Genomic DNA, 24,385 nt, shown 5'->3' with positions numbered 1-24,385 from the left:
AGCTCTGATCGGCATCAGCTTCTATACTTTCCCACCCTCCATTTGGAAACATGGAGAACTGGGGGGCAACCAGCAGTGGAGGCCCTTACTCTACTGAGTCAATCAGGAGCAAGAGGGGCATCCGGAAGACCAATAAAGAGATGGGGTGGAGTCAGAGCCAAAGGATGGCTGAGGGGCAGTGTCTGTTAGAGTGGGAAAGTGGAACTGATCAATGGGAACGAAGCCAATGGGGCTATGACCAAAATACAGTCCCTGAATTCAGTTCCATATATCCCGTAGGGTTAGGCGCATCACTGCTAGAGATAGAACAATGTGGTGACCTTGAAGTGTATGGTCTCCAAGCAGGTGATTTCCCAGACTCCCACTGTCCCTTAACAATGCACCTGGTCCCAAACAAAGGCTAGCCCTATGACTCAATGTGCCCTTGATACTTAGACATTGTTGCTAGTCCAAAACCACAATGAGTAACACAGGTATAGTTAATACATAGTGAAAGACAGAGATAGATACTACCATGGTTGAGGGGTCATTATCCAACCTGAGATGGCACCTTAACCCTTTTTGTGGGTCACTATCTTGATAGGTAGAGGCAGCAAGTGAACTTGACCTTTATTTTGTAATGCCATGCTGCCTTTGCCATCACATATCTTTCCTCAAATCTTTTCTCACTGCCTGAAAGTGGCGGGAAGGATGCCACACGTATTCTGGAAGATGTATGGTGGCACTTGTACTGGCAGGTTCTATGAACGCTTTAACTTCATCAACTTTAGTTTGTCCAAAAGGTTCCCATCCATTGTTACTTTCTGGCCAAGGTAGACATAGGCCCTTATTAAAGTCAATGGGGCTTTTCATGCGATAGCACGTCATCTGCACTTATCACACCTTTCAGAATAAGGATCATAGTCTTCAACTTCTAGTTCTCTTCCATTTCTTTCAATCTTTGCAGAGTTGACACATTTGTTGTACATCACTTTGGTCTTGTTGAGATTCATATGGAGGCCAACTTACTTGATTCAGCGATTTCTCTGATTTTTTTTACTGGAGATCTTCTGGACTTGTGATAAGAGAAAAACAATGTGTACGGGTGTACACGCACCTTAGTGCAACTGGGGTGTGCTAGGTTATTCCACATAAGTTTTATAGTTGAAATTAAATGCAAGTGAATGACTGAGGGGTGTAGATTGCGGACCAGGTGTGACCTCTATATTAGGAAGTCACAAACGAAATAAATATAATAAGACTATAAATGAATGAATATGACCAAATTATAAAAACCCACGGAATAATAAAGGATAGTAAAATAGTAATATTAAGTAACCACTGATAGCTCTTATCCCTAACAAATGCAGAACATAAGCAATGCACATATATAGTCCCCCTGTCAGTCCTTTGAGATAAAGATTGAATTCAAATAAACTCTGACAGGTGCAAGAGGACTAAAAGTGTAAGTCCTCCTGTAGTGTGAGATATTCCTCTTGTACTATATGTGAAATGATGCTGCCCCACAAAAAGAGGATACCACTCTTCTAGTAAAGAGATAACTTCAAAGAAAAAGAAAAGAAATGTGATGGGCACAATTAAAAATGTTTATAAACTTTATATATCACTAAGTGACCATAGACAATAAAATACAGTGTTATGTACTCACACAAAAAAAATACTTTTAAAAGAAAAAATGAAGAAATAAAGTTCTTGTAAAAAAAAGGATAATTGCCTGAAAACAGTGTTCAGTCTCACTCCTTCGTTGTATCTGCTTCTGGCTGGAAACTGTGAGGACAGCGCTTTCTCCTGGGGTGTCCGCCAGACTGCTCAGCTGTTTGGCTATTTCGGGCAGATGTCCGTTTGAAGACCCGCTACCTCAGTTGATTGGCGGGGGCTGCTGATCTTCTCCACGGATGCTGTCTGTTTGCCGTCCTTGTGAGCTTGTTTTCCCCCCGATTCCTCCCTGCTGTGACGTCAGCAGGCCGGGCGTCTTGTGTCCTTGTCTGTGTCCCAGCCGATATTGCAACTCACTGAGTGGATTCTAGAGACTTCACTGTGGTCTGTGCTCTGTGCTTAGCTCCTCCTATGTGTTTCTCCACATAATGTGGCTGACGAAGGAATCGGGGGAAAAACAAGCTTACAGGGACGGCAAACAGACGGCACCTGTGGAGAAGATCAGCAGCCCCCGTCAATCAATGGAGGTAGCGGTTCTTCAAACAGACATCCGCCCGAAATAGCCAAACAGCTGAGCAGTGTGGCGGACACCCCAGGAGAAAGCGCTGTCCTCACAGCTTCCAGCCAGAAGCAGATACAAAGAAGGAGTGAAACTGAACACTGTTTTCAGGCAATTATCCTTTTTTACAAGAACTTTATTGCTTCATTTTTTCTTTTAAAAGTATTTTTTGTGTGAGTACATAACACTGTATTTTATTGTCTATGGTCACTTAAAGTGATATATAAAGTTTATAAATATTTTAATGGCACCCTTCACATTTCTTTTCTTCTTCTGGACTTGTGGCAAAGATAAACATGTCATCTGCAAATCATACTGTAGTGCCAACGATTATTCTAAAACAAATCAGGGGCAATCACCAAAAAGACCCACGTACATGCTGGGTACATGCTGCAACATTTCACACATTTCTGCAGACAGACTAATGGCCCATCGGATTAACAGCGGGGGTCCCTGGCAAACTGAATGGGACTGCCAGGAACCCTTGCTGTGTTAATCTGATGGGCCATTAGTCTCTGCAGAAATGTGTGAAATGTGGCAGCATGTACCCAGCATGTACCCAGCATGTACCTGGGTCTTGCGGGTGATAAGAACATTTGGGTATTAACCCTTGGAGTACCGAGTCTCCAAACCACAGAAAGGTATAGAATCCGCAATCATCCAATATACTTTGGAGCTGACACCACAAAATCAAAACTTATGCAGTTTTGAATGAGGAAAAGCATTGATGATACAGGCAGTGGGCTGGTCAATCCTTAGAGATACAGCGGAGCCTCTTCAAAGAAAAAACCCCGAGGTAAATCAAAAACCGGTGCCGTTTAGCCTCATAGCTGCCTGAATATAGTATGGCTTAAGTATATATATGTTCGTTACTCACGATACCCGGTCTGCATGCTGCCTAGAATGCTCCGGTGGCCATCTTTGCTTCCTCGTGGTGTCGGCGTGCTCCTATCCGGAAGTGACGTAAGTAGGGAGGGGATTGGTAACCGTGGTCACAGCACTCCACACAACCAACGCTTGAAAAAGTAAAAAACTTTATTTAAATGCCGCAGTGAGCATACAAGGGTGATAAACCCAGATTTTCCAAGGCAAGTTTAAGGCAAGTGTTAGAATACTCATTGTCGCACCTGTAGGTGATTCAAGTATTCACTGTTGATTTTGATTCCTTTTTTCTCCCTACAGTGGCTGCCGCCTTTAGCCTCCTGCGGCTTTCTCCGCGGGTTTTTTTTAAAACGCGGCGGCGCGCGTTTATTTTTTTTAGTTTTCCCGTGCTGCGGGCGCTTTCAATGATAAGCACCATTAGCGCTTATCTGATGAATGCGGCCGCCACGCGGGAAACTCCGCTAGAAACGGAGATATCGCCTGGATAAATGCGGGCAAGTAGGAGGTTAAAGGCGGGCGCAGCAGTATGTCTTCAACAACTTTTCAAGTGTGGCTGTGAAAAGGTTTGGTGACATGATGTCTCCCTATTGCATTTATCTTTATCTTGCTTGTATCTTCATGTAATGTAATGACAGATGTGGCATTCCTGTAAAGGTTCCTGATACTAACAATGTACGCTTCATCAACACTGTCTTCTTAATGCATTTAAAACAACTGAGGTGTTGACAGAATCAAATGTTTTTTCATAATTGACAGTACATCAGGGGTGCTCCCCCTGCTGTCTCTTCCCCCCCTACACGTGCCACCCCTCTTTCCTTGTCTCCAGCGTTTCTGATGTCATTTGACACCACGTTTCCATGTCATGAGACCCCATGACGTCATTTGACGCATGTCAACACTACAAGAAGCCGCTGGAGATAAGGTAAGGTACCTTACAGAGCCCTCACGCCTTCCCAGGCAATTAATTTAAATGCCTTAGGGAAGTGCACAGGGCCACTGTAAGCGCTGAGCGCCCCATAGAATCTCTCCCAGTTTGTGCCCCATGATCTACAGTATGAATCTTAAGATAAGTGGTAGATCATATTAATCACATCTGGAAATCACTTCTTATGTGGCTTGGATGTGGTTCTCTTGGCTGGAAAAAGTCCAGAGACTATTGCAGCCAATTATGGAGTATCTTTGTAAAAATCTTGTAAGTGATTGGCAGTAGACTAATTGGTCTGTAGTTCTGGAGTCATCTTTGTCTCCTTTTTTGTGATGAGGATTATGGCATTTCTTGATTGCTCTGGAAATCCCTGTTTTTCAAGAAGCATGTAAAGAGTTTTGTAAGGATTCTAGCTACTTCTTTCATAGTTTTTCAAGATTTCAGTTGTTATTCCATCTTCCCCAGTGTAACGCATAGCTCACCACAAACGAAGCGCGACCTCAGTGCTGAGGTAGGGAATTGAGTAACGCCAACTCCCAGCCATGCGGGCGTGCCTAGAATGTAGATTGGTCATACAAGCCAGGTCAGGAGTATAGATGTGAGAGTAGTAGAGGGTACTTGCCGGATCAGGACTGGAGAGTAGCGGATCGTCGGGGTAAGTAGCCAAGTTCAGGATTGGAGAGCAGCGGATCGTCAGGGTGCGTAGCCAGGTTCAGGAGTAGAGAGTAGCGAAGTCCAAGGTACGTAGCAGGATCAACAGACAAGGCAAGACAAGGCAAGGCAGGAGATACAGGAACTGAATGCAGCAAGGCACAGCGTCACACAAGACTATGCTCAGCAATGAGTGTCTGGAGCCAGAGGGTATATAAAGGCAGATCCTCCAATAGGGAGCCAGGGCGGAACAGGAAACCGAATCCTATAGGCTGCTGGTGCACACAGGTGTGCCCTATGATGCAGCCTGATCAGGAACAGAGGCGGGACTGAGCGTGTGCCGACCTGTGCGTGTCAAGGAGGTCAGGGGGCAGAGTCCAGTGCGCAAGACACTTCTATGCTGGTCCTGTCCATCAGTGGGGCGGGGGCGGAGACCGGGGCATGAGTCAGAGGGGAGGCTGAATGAGTGCAGTCGGCGCGCGCCGGAGCGGGGGGCGGAGACAGAGACCGGGGGCGGACAGACAGGTCGTGCAAGATCCGCCCGCGTAACAGGACTGCGAGACTGCATATCCTGGATGTCTGTGGTGGCAGGTGTTTTAAGGTGAGGAGATGGTCTCCAGCCTTTAGGATGGCGGATCCTCACACCCGGTGGCTTTCCCATTCTTCATAGATTTTAATGCCTTTGCCACTACTTCTGTAAGGATGCATGGTGCATCATCGGTGGTTTCTTCGCGCTCTTCCTCTGCTAGAATATTTCCTGTGTCATCTGTATTCTCATACAATTTAATGTAGAAGTCATCAAAGAGCTTTTGGATAAGTACACATTATTTTAGTGTTGATCCATCATCTTTTAGGGAAATTATTTGCTTCTTCCCAATCATAAGTCACTGCTTTGTCTTCTATAAGCTTTTGTTATCTTTGATAGTCTTCCTCACCGTATCACAATTACATTTTATGACATATTCAGTTATACATTTATGAATTGTCTTGCATAGCTCTGCATATTCAATTACTGTTTTTGCATCTTGGGATTGTTTCATTTCTTGTTGTCTCCTCAGTAGCTGCTTTGTTTCATCCGATATTTTCTTATGTTTTTTTTATTCCGTCATTTTTTTCCGAATTTTCAACAGCAATCTTCATAAGTTCTTCATAATTTCTCCATAATTGTTAAAAGTGCCCCTATGCATTTTGAGCAAGCTGTAGTGATTTTCCAGCTCTACTTGAGATTCTCTGTTATCCTTGAAACTCTTCATGTTGATTGTTTACAGCATCTTTTTAATCAGTTTTCATCTGTATTTTGCATTCAAATGTAATTTGCAGAAAACCAATAGGTGATCACTCCTTATGTCAAAACAGTTAAGGACTGTGCAGTCTTCCATCACGTGTTTCGTGTTAGCTGGGATAACGTCAATTTCATTCTTGATTCCATTGGGCCCACTCCATGTCCATTTCGATTTTTCTTGAAGAATGAATTCAGGATGTAGACGTTTTCACAATCTGCAAATTCTAACAATCTGTCTCCATGTTCATTCCTGTTGCCGGAACAATACTTAGCAACCGATGCTTAATCTTTCTGCTGGGCACCAATCTTTGCATTGAAATCTCCCATAATTATTTTGAGATGACATTTTCCTTTGCTGTTAAATTGTTTGATTTAATGGTAGCAGACTCCCACTTCATTTTATGTGAGACTTTATGTTGAGGCACACACTAGGATTATTTGAAGCCTTTATTTCTTTGTCAGCTGCATGGTAATTCTTTCTGCTCTTTTTTCCGATGAGCTTCCATACTCTACTATGTTGTTTCTCCATCTCTTGTTAACAATTAAATCTACTCCACTGAATCTTCCATTTTCTATACCTCTGTAATATAATAGGTATCCGCTTTTGAGCTCGGCGAGGTCTTCGTTTTTTCTTCTTATTTCACTAAGGTCGACAATATCCCATTTAATATTTTCAAATCCCTGTTCCAGTTCTTGCAGTGCTGCTTCACTAGAGAGTCCAGCAGTTGAAGGTAGCAAAATTAAGGTTTGAATGACCGCTTTTGTTTAACCTCCATGGATTCTTATCACTCTGATTTCATTATTTCTTCTTGAACACTGGGACAATCCAGCCTCCACAGATTGAGGGCCATTGCTTTTCAGTGCATTCGATATTTAGAGGTTGAAGCCTTACTTGCCATGCCAGTCTTATTTGCACGTTGGTAAGTACCTTTCCAACTTTTTCCTGGTATATTGTTCAAGCTTTCATAGCATGCTTGAACCTACCAACACAAGTGCCATTATACAGCTTCTTGAATGCCAGTTGCATTATTACATTATATATAAATATATAAAAAAAATGCAGTAACAATGTACTCATAGGACTCCTTAATTGAAAACATTTATTGTATTCAAAAAGGCAGGATCCTTAAGTGGTTGCAGTTAAGGAGTTATGTGGTGCATTGCTACTACAATTTGTTCTGCAATTAATCTTTGCACAAAGGCAACTGATTTTTGGGACTGTAAATACACTTTGATTTGTTTCATATATGAGATGATTATATATATATATATATATATATATATAAGGAAAAAAAGAGGAGAGAGCGCACGCCCATAGCGTAAAATTGTAAATTTAATGAGGGGAAGGGGGGGAGGGGGGGTAAAAAATGCACTTACAAAAGTACAATAAAATCAAGCATATGTGATAATAATCACCACCATCCGGTTCAAACTGCAAGCTCTTTGGGACAGTCCCAGGCTCCGTTGGTGAAGGATCAGCGTCCCCGCAGGTTTCCAGGGCTGGTGTGCTGTTAGAAGTCCAAGAAATCAGTTTCGTGTAGTGAAATCTCTTTAGCACCTGCGCATGGATAGGTCCGCTCCAGCGCTTCGTGTTGACTTCAATGCCAGTGCGTCTGACGTAATGACGCTCCCTGACGCGTTGGCGTCAAAAGTTGGCCGTGACTGACGAAACGCGTCAGGGAGCGTCATTACGTCAGACGCACTGGCATTGAAGTCAACACGAAGCGCTGGAGCGGACCTATCCATGCGCAGGTGCTAAAGAGATTTCACTACACGGAACTGATTTCTTGGACTTCTAACAGCACACCAGCCCTGGAAACCTGCGGGGACGCTGATCCTTCACCAACGGAGCCTGGGACTGTCCCAAAGAGCTTGCAGTTTGAACCGGATGGTGGTGATTATTATCACATATGCTTGATTTTATTGTACTTTTGTAAGTGCATTTTTTACCCCCCCTCCCCCCCTTCCCCTGATTTCTTGGACTTCTAACAGCACACCAGCCCTGGAAACCTGCGGGGACGCTGATCCTTCACCAACGGAGCCTGGGACTGTCCCAAAATTTATATATATATTAAACAGAAAAGATCTCTTCCGGCGGTAATCCATTGAAACACCGCCGGAAGAAGAGATCAGTGTATCTCGAAAGCTCGCACAAATAAAAGCATTTCGTTAGCCAGAGAACTGTATCGTCTATTCGTTCTTGATTATTAAGCTTGGCTAACACGGCACAGATATATACATATATGTGTGTGTTATTTCTCAGACTCGTATTATTTTTGCTAAATAGCTGTACATAAATATTATGGATCATATGTATCAAGGCAAAAACGTGCTCTATTATTATTTATTTTTTGTCCCAGGATTGCACCATTTTGCCTGTGTATGCATGGGTCAATTTATAAAGGCATAAATGGTGCAACTCTGGGACAAACCAAGTGAACAAAATTAATTCAAGCAGAAAAAAACCCTGATTTAAATAGGACTTCTTCTTTGTTACATCTAGTTTTGGGTTCAGACCTGCACCATTTTGCCTTGAATCATTGGTCCATGTGTATAAAGGCAGAAGTGGTGGTCAATAGGAATGTTGCTTTTATTGATCTGTAGCAATGTTTTATCCCCATAATTTCATCACATTTGCGTTGTAAGATTGACCCCCTAAGTTTATTTATTTATAAAATGTTTAACTAGGAAGTAATACATTGAGAGTTACCTCGCGTTTTCAAGTATGTCCTGGTTGCAGAGTTAGAAAACACACATGGTTACATTAAATGAACAGTCATTTCACAGACATTTCATGGACAGTTAGAGTTGGAAAATTGGGTGCAGGGGATAAAAGGGTTGGAAAGTTTCATATTGAAATACAGCAATTTTAACACCAACAAACATCAGCGAACAGCAGCAAACGGCTCACACCCTTTGGCTGCCCTTCAGCTGCGCCCAAGCTGTGCGCCTTTGGGGCGACGCAGATGTAGACTGAAGGAGTTCAGATTGAATGTAGCTGTGATTTCAGAGTCCTTTTGTCCTTCAGGGCATTAGCATTCCAGAGGGTGGGGCTGACGAAACACAGCAGTAAGCAAACACATAGATTAACCCTTAGCACGCTGGTTATGTGCAGAGGGGAGCAGCTCGTGGGGAACCCCATCAGGTGTTCCATTTTGGGGGCCACGCAGATGTAGACTGAAGGAGTTCAGAATATATTCAGATGTATAAAAAGCAGTTCAGATGACATGATTTAGTTTAATTCACATTTTCCATATTATACAAAACCAAAACATGAAAACCTTTTACAGGCAAAACCAAAACACCAGAGCTAATGAACATCTCGATATATAACTACAGTCCAATAATTGTGGTAGTATTCCATGCAAAATGCTACAGGAATTCACAATATGAATTTTAGAGAGGAATGCCATAATCACATGGAGTGAAAGTAGCCTTAGGGTGAATAAATACAGCCAAACACTAATGTAAGAGTTTTGAGCAGAAGAATATTGGAGATATACTGTAACCTTACTTGGACTTTGCAACGGATTTTTACACAATTCCTCACTCTAAATTGGAGAGAACCTGCCAAACACAAGGTTAATTGGGGTCTTCGAAAACAAGACTTTCAATGAGAACTGAAAAGATTCATAATTGTTTTAGTACGTCAGGTTATATGACCACCATACCAAACTTCTTATCCAACAGTATTGAGCTGGAATGCTCTTATGTTCGGCTTTCGCCAGGCCCCCTATTTTCTTTTTTATATGGCTTAGTTTAAAATATAATTTATTACTTATTTAAAAATCAATTTCCAGTATAATATCACCTCTTCATAACGTTTCGCTGTGGATGGGCTCAATGATAAGTTCTCAAGTAGATTTAAACAAAAGTTACATTATAAATGTGCATATATTTTAATTAAAACAAGCTTTAATGGTACCTTAAGCGTAATTTTTAAAATAAAATAATACCCCTGCTTTCATTTTTTTCATAAAATAAAAAGTGTAGCATTTGGATAGAATCTCTATGGTGATATTTCGTTTTAGATGTTCAGAAAATAAACTTTAGAGAGTTGGAAGTTTTATAAAGATAATTATTATCATAACACAATTCGCTATGTTTATTTTCAGTGGGAGAATGTATTTTTCTGAACATGAATTGTGGCTCGAAAATGCAGTATTTCAATCATGGTAACATTCAATCAGCTAGACTTGGCATTGTGAGACATTTTAGCCCTTAACTGCTTTAATGCAAAATGTTCTGAGAAGCACACAATTCACTAATATTTTACTTAATACTTTTGGTACCCAAGTGCATTGCAGATCATTTATCTACATTAAATGTAATGTGTTATATATCTTTCCCATTCTTCATTCTGTCATTATGTAAGCTCTTTACATCTTCCTCTGTATTTCACCTATTGTATTACTTGGCATGATCTGCAAAATGAGACTTTACGCTCAATCTATTTCTCAATACAATTTATATACATACTATAGAACAATGATTCCAACATTCTTCCCAGTTGGGACCTACAAGGAACACTAAATCATGATGAATATGTATCATTAACTACTACTTGTTCTCTGCTTCCATTGTAAACACCATTGCACAATATTTTATACTTGTATTTTTCTAACAAGTTTCAAAATCAATTTTAGAACGTTTTCGTAAAGAGAAATACAGAAAGAAATTGTCTGAATTTTACACGTCTCCCTGTTCTTCCATGCTTTCTTAATTCAGGTTTCTATACTTTAATTTTAAATTAAATTACTCTCCAAAAATACTTTAATTTTGATGTCTCCAAAGAACACTGCCCTGATTTGCCATTAATCAAGAACAAAAAATCAGTACATGAACCTTATGCATTCTTATACAGTAGGGAAACATTGCATTCAAATATATTCATTATATGCATTCAGTTATAATATTGAGTTTCATTAATAACAGCAAAAGTCAGTATCAGCATTTGGTCCAAAAAGACAGCTTGGTGTTCGGTATCATAAAATTGAGGATTCCATAATTACAGTATAATGGTCAAAGCCCCAATACGTGTAGGGCTACAGTATAGTCAGGCAGGGGTCGGCAACAGGAAAGTAGGAGCCAGGCAGGGGAGCAGTAATTGAGACTAGGGAGCAAGGACTGAGATCAGGGAACAAACGGGGACAAGCCAGATCATAGGCAAGGGCCTTTAATAAGTACCAGACTCAATACAGAACAGAACTGGACAGAAGCATAAGTGTGGGCATGGGAGTCTGTATAAGGATTCCGCTCCTGGGTTTGGCTGGAACTCATCCTTACAGTGCTATTCAGTTTCCAGACAAGCCCTCCCTAAACCTGCTCTGGCCTGATTGGCTTCCTGTGCTATTTAGTTGCTGCCTTTCCTCCAGGAAGTTGCTGAACATAGACTTTGTAATGTTCTTGCAAGTAACTGTGCTTACCACTAACTCCTCTGTTTGACCTGACTTGGCCTCCTTGTGCCTTAGTCTCCTGCTCATAGTCCCCTGCTTCCCAAGGCTTTCTGGCACAGTAGCCGGCGCTGCTTACCTTGTTCCTGGCAGACTTTGCCTTTTCCACGCTGAAGCGGCTACGCTGGTTTCCCTAGTGTTTCCTTTGGCGTGTCTGTATCCCTGATTTCCTGATGACTACCCTAGCCCATGACCACTACTACGCTCCTATTTATTTATAAAATATTTTACCAGGAAGTAATACATTGAGAGTTATCGCTCGTTTTCAAGTATGTCCTGGGCACAGAGTAAAACAAATAATACATGGTTACAAATACAGTTACATAAATGAACAGGGTATACATTATATACAAGACATTGCGTGCACAGTTAAAGAAAATATATATTATGGGCATATGAAACAGTTACAGACCAGATTAAAATGTGAGACAGCCTTAGACTTGAAAGAACTTAAACTGGTGGTGGATGTGAGAGTCTCTGGTAGCTTGTTCCAGTTTTGGGGTGCCGTCCGCCTTGACCTCAGCTCGTGACCATCGCTCCAATGCCGCCTACTCTGACCCCAGCTTGTCTACGGATTACCCTGCTTTCTCCTGTCCTGACCCGGCATACGTTTGACCACGGAATTCGCAACCCAGATCCGGCTTCGTGGTCTAAGGTCAGTGTTTTCACATCCCCACCTCAGCCCCGCGGTCCGGTCCAGGTTTGTGGTGAGCATAACCATTACAGTCTGGACACAAAACAAAGGCAAGGGAGGCCCAGGAAACAGGAAACTATAAGGGCAGAGGACAGGAGCAACAACAGGAGACCGACAGACCGAGGAAACCCAGAGCATACAGAAACCAGCAGCACACCCGGTGGACAGAGAAAGGAAATATGCTAGGAGCAGGATGTCTAGCAGACCCTGACATTCTGTTAAGTTTGTTTTGAATGTAAGACACATGCATGTTATAGCTGTCTTGAACAGGAAGAACGAAATCTTACATGCTGCACAGATAAGCCTAAATTACTGTGTATTAATCATGTGTAAGCTACCTGATAAATATCCCCTATAGTTTTTAGCATTGCAAAAGGAATGTACAAATGTAGCAGACGTCATTACCCCAGTTAAATCAAGTTAACACTCAATATAACATGTGTTATCTCCTTAACCATTATTTACAATAACACTACTTTTAAATAATGCACCAGCATTCAGGGTGCAATAACGCCTGCTTTGTCTGCAAATATTATATATAGCAAAGTCAAGAGTATTAATTATATGGTTCAAAAGACTAATTAAATCTCTGCTCCAAATGGCCCAAATTGACCCATAATGGCTTATAGAAATGTTCTCTATTAAGCATTCAAATAATATACAGATGTAACAATCATGAGGTATTATGTATTTTAATACATTTGGTGCATAAGGGTTAAGGAGCTACAGTTTGAAGTTAAATATACAATATATATTGGGTTTATGACAAGCCCTGGCTTGTCACAGGTGGGTGCGGTGCTTCAAACAGAATTTAACTGGTGGGTTATCCTGTATGGCCCACTTAAAAGGGCCAGATGAGTTGGATATTACTGATAGAGTCTCGCGATAAGGGCAGTTATCTGCCAGAGGTGTAAATAAAATATGGTTCTCCTGACACTCATATACAGGACATTAATTAAAGGCATTTCAAAACATTCTTTAGAAAGGGTTTATGGGTGACAAGGGGGCGTGGCTTAGAATGTATCAAATAAAGAGTATCTTTATTAAAAATGAGAATATCATGAGATGTCATCTCCTCTGCATAATAAAAGTTACAAATCTGTAATTGTGTCTCCGAGGGGCACTTTCTGACATCACCCACTGTATGTTTAAGAGGTAATAAGGGACCGACATCACACACTGTATTTTTAAGAGGTAACAAGGAACAGATATTAATGTCACTTAAATTTAGGATTAAGATAGTCATATTTAGTCTCATTGTGTCCGCCATGAATGCCCGAATGTATTGATGTGACTCACGTATGTGTATTAAGTAAGGAAAGTTATGAGTACATTTAGATATTGAGACAAGATTCACAACTCGTTTGTAAAATAGTTTTTTCACTTTGTCATAAAACTGTCAATCTAACAGCCGATGTACGACGGTGGTGGGCTTATGCTGGTTCCATGAGGAAAGAATGTATTTAAGTCTGGAAAAAGATTATGCAATCAGATTTTAAAAGAGGTGTGTTTGGACCGAATGCGTGAATCTCATATTCCTGAACCAGTGGCCTCTCTGGGGAAAACATATGACATATGGTGATGCATAGGTTTTCTTTTATGATTATATCCTTTTATTTTGAGAAACTGTTCTGCATTTTATTGTAATTGTATGTTCTTGTAATACTATTTTCAATAACCTAAGCACTGTATTTTTATATATATATATTAAAACATTTAATAAGTAATGTTTTGGCTTTGAATGAACTGTTTCAGGCTCTGGAGAGAGTATTTACGTTGTTCGGACACATTTTGCTACAATGGATTCTTGTGTGTTAAAGTGCATAGTTTTTTCTATCTTTTGTTTGCGTAACTACAGTACCGACACACTTTATTGAAGTGTGGTCGGTACCGCAAGCCGGGAAATCTCCCGGCTTGCTAGTGGCCGCCCCTCGGCGTGCCGCGCGTCATAGACGCGCGGTCACGCGTCATCGGGAGCGTGCGCCCCCTGCACGCGTGTCCAGGGGCTCCCCGAGGAAGCCCTGGCGTCCCGCGATCGCGGTACAGCGGCAGGGGGTTCTGGGGGACCCGGCGGACCCGGCAGCGGTAGGGAGAGCGCCCCGATCGGAGGGCGCTCTTCCGCTGCTTCGGCGCGCGCCCGTCACTCTCGGGCGTGCGCCAGGCTACTGCTGCGGCAGAGAACGGGCAAATGCTCGAATAAACTCTGCCGCAGCAGTAGCTTGGGTGGTGGCAGTGTATAGGTATGATTGCAATTGAGTAAGGTTTTAATATTAACTCACTGGAGGTACCTTGCACAGGCGAAAGGTGAGTTGGCTAGAGTACCCGAATGTATTAACCCGGGTTGCATATCTAAGTCGTGTGCTCACTTGTGTGCTGTTCGTGATATATGCAGACGGATTTAGGGGAGATGCTAACTCATTTGAGGGACCTTTGTGAGCGTGAAGATTGGGGCAGCTTGTGAGTTGTGTATTGATCCTTGTCCTTTAGGGAGATATTGTGCATTTGACGGACCTCTGCAGAGGTGAAAAGTGGGAGCGCTTATTTTCTATAACCTAAGCACTGTATTTTTATATATATATATTAAAACATTTAATAAGTAATGCTTTGGCTCTGAATTAACTGTTTCAGGCTCTGGAGAGAGTATTTACATTTTTCGGACACATTTTGCTACAACGGATTCTTGTGTGTTAAAGTGCATAGTTTTTTTCTATAATAAACAGGGACCTGGAGCCCTGGCAAATATTTATTTGACATCTTTTGTTTGCGTACCTAGCTTGGGTGGTGGCAGTGTATAGGTATGATCAAAATTGAGTAAGGTTTTAATATTAACTCACTGGTGGTAGCTTGCACAGGCGAAAGGTGAGTTGGCTAGAGTAACCGAGTGTATTAACACGGGTTGCATATCTAAGTCGCGTGCCCACTTGTGTGCTGTTCGTGATATATGCGGACGGATTTAGGGGAGATGCTAACTAATTTGAGGGACCTTTGTGAGGGTGAAGATTGGGGCAGCTTGTGAGTTGTATATTGATCCTTGTCCTTTAGGGAGATATTATGCATTTGACGGACCTCTGCGTAGGTGAAAAGTAGGAGCGCTTATTTTCTATAACCTAAGCACTGTATTTTTATATATATATTAAAACATTTAATAAGTACTGCACCGACACACTTTATTCGAGCAAATACCCAGTATGTACCTGGCAGATACCTGGAATGCGCCGCTCCTCACCTCTGACAAGCCCCGTTGCGTTTGCCTTCCCAGCCTGGGTTCATGCCTGGCTGACGGGCGGCTGATCTGTTAAATGATAATGATTAGGATTTAATAGGCTGCAATGCTTCGCGTGTCTACCAGATGGCATAAATTCATGAATTGTAATGCAGTATATATATATATACTGTGCAGTATTGCAGCCAGCGGGAATAAAATGCTTCAATCCCTGCTTGGAAAATACCTCAATGCACTCGGGCACAAAACAGTCACAAACCTCAATACACCCGGGTATACCCGAATTCGTGGGACTAGCCGAGCTCGAATAAAGTGTGTCGCCAGTGTAATGCTTTGGCTCTGAATGAACGGTTTCAGGCTCTGGAGAGAGTATTTACGTTTTTCGGACACATTTTGCTACAACGGATTCTTGTGTGTTAAAATGCATAGTTTTTTCTATAATAAACAGGGACCTGGGGCCCTGGCAAATATTCATTTGACATCTTTTGTTTGCGTAACTAGCTTGGGTGGTGGCAGTGTATAGGTATGATTGCAATTGAGTAAGGTTTTAACATTAACTCACTGGAGGTACCTTGCACAGGCGAAAGGTGAGTTGGCTAGAGCAGCGGTGCGCAAACTGTGGGGCGCGACCCTGCCGACGGGGGGCGCTGGGTTTACAGAGGCCCCGCGCGCTTCCCGAAGGCACTTAAATTAAGTGCCGGGGGAGCTGCAGGGCCTCTGTAAACCTAACTTACCGTGGCTCCGGCGGCTTCCTCCCTGCAGCGCCATGGCAACGCGGCGTCAAAATGACGCTGCGAGGTCATGTGACGTCACGTTGCTATGGCAACGTGACGTCATTACGCCGGAGCGCGGGTAAGTTGGGGTTGGGGGGGGGCGCGGGAGCGAGGGGACAGCCGTCAGGGGGGCGCAGGGAAAAAAGTTTGCGCCCCCCTGGGCTAGAGTACCCAAGTGTATTAACACGGGTTGCAGTTTCCTTTCATGGAGGAGACTGAGAATAGGGGTACCGATAGTACTACTAATATATTTTTTTACATAGCGCTGGCAATGTATGCAAAGCTGGACATAGAATTTTGTAAGTACAGGTCCCTGCCCTGTAAAGCTAATTTTGGTGCCTGAGGCTCAGGGATATAAAGTTACTTGCCCAAGGTCACAAGGCGCTGACACAAGGAATCAAACTGTATTCACCCACTTCAACGACAGTGACGTTACCAGGAGCTACACATTTAAAGCAGCATGAAGCGCTGATCGCCATTCTGTTATTTTACTAGATTCTCCTTGCCCTTTTAGAAGGGTTAGAAGAGGGCTGGTTTTTATTTTAAAATCTGATGCTTTGTTGATGAGACAAAAGCTTTTGCAATATTACAGTTCTGGGAGGTTAAATGAAGCGCTCCCTAGAGTCCATTGCACACTAAAGAATGCAGTGGTAATCCCAGAACTGAGATTAAAAAAAAATCTATTTTTTTTAACCCTAGACCAGGGGTCTCCAAACTCAGTCCTCCAGGGCCGCCAACAGGCCGGCTTTTCCTTTCGGACCCACACAGAGCGACCGTGGCAGACACAATCTCAGGTGCATGGACATTTGCTTCTTCGACTGTGGCACCATGGACAGCGAGTCTTGCTACATCTGTACAGTAATTTATGAAGTTTACTGTTTTACTCTTAACACTTAACCATTAATATTTTGAGATCACAAAGTAAAACTGAGAGGTCAATATGGCCAGAAGAAACGGACTCGGGAAAAATGTGAAAAACTTTTTAGCAAAAATGGTTCTTTTTGTCATAGATTGAATTCAAATATATGTAGGCTCAGGCATAAAAAGATTGTCACACGGAAACATGCATAATGAAACAAATCTCATTTAAATATAAGTGTGTCTCAAACTCCTCCTATGGATAGTCACCAAACTACAAGATGGTGCACAAGAGGCTTAATTAGAAGCATCATTATAGTTTAACACGAACCATTGCAAGATGTCTCTACTTGTACCAGTTTGGATTAAAAATTACCTTGATACATAGGGGCGAGTTCACCAAGCACTGCCACAGTGCAGCACTCCCAATCCAGAGTTAACTCTCATTGTAACACCAATAGAGTATGCTAACCCAGGGGTGCGCAAACTTTGTGCGCTGCGCCCCCCTGCCTGACAGCCCCTGTGCTCGCCCCCCGCCCCCTTACCAAAAATCCGGCGTCAAATGACATACGGGGTCACGTGCCGTGACATCAAGTGACCCGCGGCGTAATTTGATGTGCATTTCCATGGCGACACGTCACCGGGCAAGGTGGGAGACAAAAATCTTGCGCCCCCCCACTTTACGCACACCTGTGCTAACCCATAATAATGCTTGCTGGATCTGCCCCACAGACTTTTATCATTTACTTTTTCCTTCAGAAACTGGTGTTTATGGAGACATTTTCCACAATTTAATAAAAGTAAATATACAGCTAAACCCCGTTATAACGCGGGTCTCGGGGTCCACCCCGAGACCACCGCGTTACTAACGGGGTCGCGGAAAAAAAAAATGGCCGCCGCGCTTTAGCGCATATTCATCCCGCGGGACAGGAGATGGGAGCGGGCATGTCCCTCCGCTCCCCGCTTCCCCCTGTCACCGCGGGACAGCCCGCGGGGCAGGAGATGGGAGCGGGGATGTCCCTCCTGTCCCTGCTTCCCCCTGTCACCGCGGGACAGGCCGCGGGGCAGGAGATGGGAGCGGGGATGTCCCTCCTGTCCCCGCTTCCCCCTGTCACCGCGTGACAGCCCGCGGGGCAGGAGATGGGAGCGGGGATGTCCCTCAGGTCACCGCTTACCTCAGATCCCGCTGCCTGCATGGAGGTGGTAGCGGGGGGTTTCTTCTCCCCACCGCTGTCCCTGGCGCTCCCGCTGCCTGCGCGGGAGGAGGGGGGGGAGTGGGTGGTGGTGCTGGTCGCGGCCTTTCCTCTGCTCCGACCCCACCCCCCGTCTGTGTAGAGTCACTTGAGAGAGCTTTGGAGACAGGTAAGCAGTCTCCGGAAGGCCGCTAACCCCCCCCCCCCCGCCGCAGCACAGGGCCCTCGCGTGTGTGTAAGTGTCTGTGAGTGTGTGTAAGTAAGTGTAAGAGCCGGAGCGGGAGGTGGGAGGTTTGACAGGGAGGGGGGGCGTGGCTTGAGCGGAGGGACCCGCTACTCTCCCCCCCCTCCCTCCACGGACTGCAGGAGGGACCCGCTACTCTCCCCCCCCTCCCCAGACTGCAGGAGGGAGCTGCTACTCTCCCCCCCCTCCCCGGACTGCAGGAGGGAGCTGCTACTCTCCCCCCCCTCCCCGGACTGCAGGAGGGAGCTGCTACTCTCCCCCCACTCCCTCCACTGGCTGCAGGAGGGACCCGCTACTCTCCCCCCCCCCTCCCTCCACGGACTCAGGCTGGAGCACTCATACATACACTCATACACACACACGCGCGCACACACATGCAGGCACTCACGCACTCACACACACACACACAGACAGGGACTCGCACTCACACACACAGACCGCTAACCCCCCCCCCGCCGCAGTACAGGGCCCGCCGTAGCCGCAGCGCAGGGCCCCGCCACCCCCCCAACCCCCACAGCACAATGACTTCCCACCCCCTTAACTTTGTGAAACAAAAGTCACAAGACGTTGTACAGGCAAAATACATCTGTTAAAGTGCAGTTGTCTGTTTATTTCTATATAATAATTGTGTGCAGTGTGCAGTGTGTGTGCAGTGTCAGTGTGTGCAGTGTGAGCAATGAGCAGTGTGTGTGCAGTGTGCAGTGTGTGTGCAGTGTGAGCAATGAGCAGTGTGTGTGCAGTGTGTGTGCAGTGTCAGTGTGTGCAGTGTGCAGTGTGTGTGCAGTGTGTGTGCAGTGTGTCAGTGTGTGCAGTGTGAGCAATGAGCAGTGTGTGTGCAGTGTGTAGTGTGTGTGCAGTGTGCAGTGTGTGTGCAGTGTGTCAGTGTGAGCAATGAGCAGTGTGTGTGCAGTGTGCAGTGTGTGTGCAGTGTGGCAGTGTGAGCAATGAGCAGTGTGTGTGCAGTAAGTGTGTGCAGTGTGTGCAGTGTGCAGTGTGCAAAAAAAAAAAAAGGAAAAAATTCACACACACACAGACAGGGACTCGCACTCACACACACAGACCGCTAACCCCCCCCCCCCCCCCGCCGCAGTACAGGGCCCGCCGTAGCCGCAGCGCAGGGCCCCGCCACCCCCCCAACCCCCACAGCACAATGACTTCCCACCCCCTTAACTTTGTGAAACAAAAGTCACAAGACGTTGTACAGGCAAAATACATCTGTTAAAGTGCAGTTGTCTGTTTATTTCTATATAATAATTGTGTGCAGTGTGCAGTGTGTGTGCAGTGTCAGTGTGTGCAGTGTGAGCAATGAGCAGTGTGTGTGCAGTGTGCAGTGTGTGTGCAGTGTGAGCAATGAGCAGTGTGTGTGCAGTGTGCAGTGTGTGTGCAGTGTGTCCAATGAGCAGTGTGTGTGCAGTGTGCAGTGTGTGTGCAGTGTGTGTGCAGTGTGTCAGTGTGTGCAGTGTGAGCAATGAGCAGTGTGTGTGCAGTGTGTGTGCAGTGTCAGTGTGTGCAGTGTGCAGTGTGTGTGCAGTGTGTGTGCAGTGTGTCAGTGTGTGCAGTGTGAGCAATGAGCAGTGTGTGTGCAGTGTGCAGTGTGTGTGCAGTGTGCAGTGTGTGTGCAGTGTGTCAGTGTGAGCAATGAGCAGTGTGTGTGCAGTGTGCAGTGTGTGTGCAGTGTGGCAGTGTGAGCAATGAGCAGTGTGTGTGCAGTAAGTGTGTGCAGTGTGTGCAGTGTGCAAAAAAAAAAAAAGGAAATTTTTTTTTTTTTTTTAAACGGGAGCCACGGGAAAACCGCGTTATAACCGAATCGCGGTATAACGAGGCGCGTTATAACGGGGTTTAGCTGTACTAAGTAATGAACATAACAATCTCACAATGTTAAATAATCAAAACACAAGTTTCTTAAGAAATAACTGCAGTGTATGTTTGCTTTATTCTATTTCACATGCTCCAAAATTCAAAAACAGACCCACAATGATAAAAACTGAAAAACTACACACAAAATCATAATTAAGGAAATTCTGAGAAAAATGAAATGAATGCAACAAAAAGACAACATGCACAAACACAATATTTGTAGATGAAAAAAGGAAACATGCAGTATAACCAGAAATTCAATTAACACCCTGTTATCACCTCATATTAGGGAATTGGATTGGAGTAACCAGAAAGCCATTAGGGGATTACATAAATCGCTCAGACACCGCAGCATTATGATAACACATTACAGTGAAAGCAGTTCTTTAAGGGAGGCAGTGCGTGATACCCTATTGTTGTGTTACAATGTAGGATTTCCCCAGATTAGCTGATGTCATTTTCCTGCTATACATAATACAAATAATGAACTTGCTTCGCTGCATTGCTATGTCTAGTTTAGTGCTTAAGAAAATGACAGATAGGCCCACAAATACAGTATTAGATGATGTTATAAAGAAAAGAAAGATTACGCGACATTCTCTGCACTACTCAGGCTCTCATTACATTGTAAAGATTTGTGACACCTGGTTTGGGGCTGCCACACATAGTATCATTGGTGTATACATCACTGAAAATGTTATGGCTAAATGTATTATTAGTGTTTCGTTTATTTTCAATGTACACTATGAATGTTGTGGCACCCACGTCACTCCTCTTCACTACCTCCATAAACTGAGACTCTACTAGGTATACCATTATGGATTTCCAAAGCATGCCCCATCTCTTAGCAGTTGTGGTCCCCCTATTCTTCCCCTCACTAGACACAGTCTTTCTTGCCAGTGAGTCTGCCAATTAGGTAAAGGTATCCTACGAGCCCTGTGATGATACCTTCAGTAAATCTTTATTATCAAACCTCATCAGTTTCCCTCAGGCCCTTCAAACAGAACTTCTATGATACTGCACTCATGAAGACTCCACTAGGAAACAAGGCAAGGCCTCTCACCTCTTACTATTTCCCATTTTTGTTTCCTAGTCTACCTTACCTTCTACCTCCAGCTCTATCTTCATTCTATCTCTCACATCTTCACTGTAGCTCCCCACATTTTTACCCCATCTTACATACGTACACCCTCCCTTTCAACACTTGTTACCTTCTCAACTCACAGAGCCCTCCCAACCCATATCCTCTCCACCTTTATACTGGCCCTAGCCCTAACCATTTCTGTTATCAGCCCCTAAAACTGCAATGCTAAAACAAAAGCAAAACAATCAACTTTTTATAAAACAATACACAAAACCCAAAATGTTGGTAGACAAAATAAAAACACCAATATCTGTCCATTCCAATTGCTAATCAAATGTTACATCAACATCAAGTTTCTAATTTAAGAAAACACATTTCAATACAATTTTGGTTTGTCTTCCGAGATACTGTATGTCTGATATTTGATGAGATTAATGTGCATGTATTTTTTAAAGAGGTCAAGCGGGTAACAAATATGAACTGAATCTTGCTAGGTACAGTAATAGTAACCATTCACATGGAATTACACAGATTTCAACTTGTCCAAAGTAGCTTGTCCAAAACTTGGCAAGAGTATATAAAGCAGAGCTGGCTATAGTTTTAGACAGTTGTTGCTCGAATACGTAAATGCTTTGATATACAGTGGCATGGCAGATTTTTGTAGCGAGCAATGTTACACTTTATAGTGTGCCCTGTTTCGTTAAAAGTATGTGGAAATGATGGTTCCATGCACCATAGAGACGCAGATTCTCATTTTTCTAGGACTACAGGTTCTTATTATGTACAAATACTCTAAAGCATCTAGGATTTAGAAAAAGCTGGACATTTGAGGTCCTGATTAGAGAGGTCTAGATGCCTTCACAAAATTTGTTTCTGTCCTCTTTTTTTAAAATGAAAGCAGAATTGCTTGAAATTGTAACAATTTATGCACTTAGAAAAATGGCTGCTTGTAAACGGTTGTTCAACCTGAATTTAGGGTTATTTGACGTGAAAATTAACTTTTAAATTGGTTGGCATCATTTTTTTTTTTTGCAAACATTGCTGTCTTGTGATTTTTTTGCACAAAACAAATAGGCAAAGTTCCTCTGGTTCGCGAAATTCTGCAAACATTTTGCACATCTAGTCCTTATCCCCTACCTGCATTTCATTAATGCATTTCCATATGTGCACAGATACAGTAAGAAATCCAACAATAATGCAAGTACCAGTTCAGCACATAGCTGACCACACCAGCAGTGAATAGAACATTAATCTTGTGCTGTAATATTTCATGGTGTGTCACTTAATGGAGTCAGATTGATGTTTTTTATATTGCCAGGGCTAATGATAGCTATTGGCCTTGTAATTTATTAAATACATTATTTGCTGAATATATTTAAGCCTTCATTTAGTTTACATTCATTATAATTGGACTGTAAAGTCACGGATGCTTGATCTGAGCTCTTTATAAAAAAATTAAGTAATAAGCCTTTATTTGCTTTTTTCTCTACTGTGAAAACTCTAAAGTGAGCTCTCATTTTCACCCATCTTATCCATTATAATCTACTAACTGCGTTCCATGCCTCAGACATGTATCCTTTACAATCTATTCAAAATGCTTCAGCGAGAATCATCTAACTCTTTCGTAGAACTATTTCTTCCCTCTTAAAATTCATCTGTTGTCTTCCCATAACATTCTAGTGCAACAGAATTGTTCACCTTGCCCTTTAAGGCTGCTTCCCCGCTAGCACTGAGCGGGCAGCACTTGCAGCGGTTACTTACATATATAGCTATATGTAAGTTCCCGCTCACGCTGTGCGCGAGCGCTCGTGCGCAGGCACACGCTTACCCGCGCTCGGCGCTTAAGTAAAGAAAAAAACTATAATTTCCCACGCACTCAACTACCCACAATGCCCCCCCCCCACCTGTGCGTACATGCTGGACACCCGGCGCTCATGCTTGGAGCACTCTCCAAGCAAGAGCACGCCCAGTGCCAGCAAGGACTCAGCCTGAGGCTTTACCATTCCCTGCCTCTTGTTATGTCTCAGTTCCCATGTCTTGCTATATTTCTACACACAGAGAAACAGAACACAAAGTCCCAAGAGCGATGCTATAGAGCATATGAAGTATATATATATATATATAAATATATATATATATATATATATATATATATATATATATTATGTGACAGAGTCACTAACTCAGTAGGCTGGAAAAGTGAATGGAGAGACGCTGCAGCCAGTTCACAGAGTGTTAATCTCCTCAGACAGAAAGAAGCACACCTGCAGCCTAATTAAGCAGGAGGCCTGAGAGACTGCAGGTTTAAAAGCAGGAAGTGACACACACACAGAGAGCTTGTTTTTCCACAGGAGGGTGGTGAGAACTATCCCGGCTGGGAAGCCGTTGCTGTTGCTCTGGTCCCCCAGTCCTGCGAGGAGCTAGGCTGCTGGGACCAGCTGGGACCCCAACCCAGGATAAAGATCAAGATCGCTGTGAGGCTGGACACAGCCTGCTCCCCGGAACCGTGTTCCTGTTTGCTACTGAAGCGGCAGAATAGATAAGACTTTATTCTTATACGTATCGGTTATCCTTTGTGTAGCATGTTTTGGGCATGACCAGATTAGCTGGCTGTCCTGTTAGTAAGGGCTCAAGAAGTGAGTTAGTGTCCCTAACGGGACTAGGCTTTAATTTTCAAGAAAGTAGTTTCTTAAAGGGACAGTGCACCAGTACTTATTTTGGTTGTGGCTAATAAACCACTAGTGTTTAAAGTTTCCCATCGTGTCACATATATATATATATGAGCGGGCGGCACTTGCAGCGGTTACTTACATATATAGCTATATATAGCATGTATATATATATGTCCCATGTGAGTCAGGTAATAATTACATTTTCAGGGTATTGAATAATCTTCCTGAATCCACTTTAGCAGCATATGTAGATATCTCACTCATGCACAGTGGACAAGATGAAACATGTATTTTCTCCAGGTGGGGATTTATATACAAATATGGCCTTTGAGACCGGTCTGACCTGTTCTCCACCCTACCTATATGGAGTAACCACTTA

The 24,385-nt window shown here is 43.5% G+C and overlaps 1 protein-coding gene across 4 annotated transcripts in view; it reads right to left on the bottom strand.

Moving 5' to 3' along the window:
* Positions 1-24,385, bottom strand: part of VEGFC (vascular endothelial growth factor C) — a 153,667-nt gene that overhangs the window by 78,919 nt on the left and 50,363 nt on the right. Inside the window, exon 2 of one of the 4 annotated variants that reach the window (XM_075610988.1) lies at positions 3,093-3,231. The exons of the other annotated variants lie outside the window; for them this stretch is intronic. The gene's annotated coding sequence lies outside the window, so the exon portion shown is untranslated. The remainder of the gene's footprint in view (positions 1-3,092; positions 3,232-24,385) is intronic. 4 annotated transcript variants of the gene reach the window in all.

The sequence above is a fragment of the Ascaphus truei genome, chromosome 1, assembly GCF_040206685.1.
Source record: "Ascaphus truei isolate aAscTru1 chromosome 1, aAscTru1.hap1, whole genome shotgun sequence".
NCBI lineage: Eukaryota > Metazoa > Chordata > Amphibia > Anura > Ascaphidae > Ascaphus > Ascaphus truei.
Note: the sequence above shows the minus strand (reverse complement) of the source record. Positions and strands in the feature narration are given on the sequence as shown.